At 62.7% G+C, this 1,365-nt stretch overlaps 1 protein-coding gene across 2 annotated transcripts in view; it reads left to right on the top strand.

The window, feature by feature from the left end:
- Positions 1–322: 322 nt before the first annotated feature.
- The window catches only part of XPO1 (exportin 1), a 46,880-nt gene continuing 45,837 nt past the window's right edge, over positions 323–1,365 (top strand). The window contains exons 1-2 of one of the 2 annotated variants that reach the window (XM_008585790.1): positions 323–402; positions 1,246–1,275. The gene's annotated coding sequence lies outside the window, so the exon portion shown is untranslated. Of the gene's footprint in view, positions 403–572; positions 1,276–1,365 lie in introns of those variants that run through there. The other variant, XM_008585788.1, reaches the window with a different exon arrangement.

The raw sequence follows: 1,365 nt of genomic DNA, 5'->3' as shown, positions 1-1,365 counted from the left end.
AACCGAGATGGAATCTCCCAGTCTGAACCGGTTTCAACCGCGCGCCGCCAGCAGCACACGAGCTGTGCCCCACCCTCTCCGTCACCAAAAGGGCCCAGCCAATGAGCAGGCCAGAAAGGCCGGGCCTTCGAGCGAGGCACTGGGAGGGGGAGCGGCGGGAGGGGGAAGGGAAGTCGAAGGCGGGCTGCGTTTGATTGACAGCCCGCTTGAACCAATCCTCCACGCGGCTTCTTTTCGCTCTCTTCTATGCTCGGCTCAGCTATTCGTCCCACCTCTTCCTCCTCCTCCACTCGGCTCCTAGCTCCTTTTCGACCCGCCCCATTTCCCCTCCCCCACTCTGCGGGCAAATCGCTGCTGGAAAGAGGCGGGGGCCGAAGCGGCGGGCTCGTGTGGAGCCTTAAGGTGGGATTGACGGGCCCTCGGACCAATAAGAGATAGGCTGATGGCGCGGCTGTGTCTGGAACCGGCCAATGAGCTGACGGGCTGGGGGCGGAGGCCCAGGTTCCAAACGCTCCGCGGCGCCATGGGCTGAAAACTCAACCGAGATGGAATCTCCCAGTCTGAACCGGTTTCAACCGGTTCCGAGTTTGAGGCACTAGGAGGAGGGGGAGAAGCGGCTGCAGCGGCCGCGGCAGGAGCAGCGGGAGCTACAGCATCAGCAAGAGCAACAGTAGCTACAGCCCCGGCGGCGGTGCCTGTTCCAGTCTTTGCTGCTGCAGTCCGTGCAACCACCCAGAGGGGGAGGGGGGAGCCACCACTCGCTGAGGAGCAAGAGAAGGGGGGAAAGTTTAGACGAGCCCAGGTGGGGGGGCCCAGCGCCGGAGCCGCGTGAGAGAGGGAGCCGTATTTTGGTAGGGGGGAGTCGGACTGCAACTGGCAGCAGAGCGTCCCCCGACCGTGTGGACTCTACACCCCCTACTCCTGCCGCTCCTGCTGCCGCCTGTGGCTGGAGGGTCCCCCTGGGGCTGAATCTTTGGGACTTGACCCCGTTCCCCTCCCCCTTCCCTGACTCCCCAACCGGGCAGGAGCATTTATTCCACAGCTTAATTCCCCTTCTTTTTTGGGGGCGGGTGGGTGTGTGTTGGGGGGAGGTGTCCCTGGAATAGTAAATATTGAGCTTTTTTTTTGCCCTTTTCCTCTTCGTTTTTTTAATTTCCTTTTTGAAGGTGGGAAAATTGTGAAACCCACCTTGATTTCCTCCCCTCTCCCCCTCCCTACCTTCCCTCGCCCTAATCTCCCGACAAGGAAGGAAGAAGCAGTTGGTTCGATCCCTGGGTAAGTCGACTGGGTCTTCGGGGCCGAGGGTCGGGCGGCGGCGCGGCCGGGCGGGAGGAGGCCGGCGTGGGGCGCGGCGGTGGCCGCGGG

Source organism: Galeopterus variegatus, unplaced genomic scaffold, assembly GCF_000696425.1.
Source record: "Galeopterus variegatus unplaced genomic scaffold, G_variegatus-3.0.2 Scaffold3715, whole genome shotgun sequence".
Classification (NCBI taxonomy): domain Eukaryota; kingdom Metazoa; phylum Chordata; class Mammalia; order Dermoptera; family Cynocephalidae; genus Galeopterus; species Galeopterus variegatus.
This window is presented reverse-complemented; position numbering and strand designations above follow the sequence as displayed.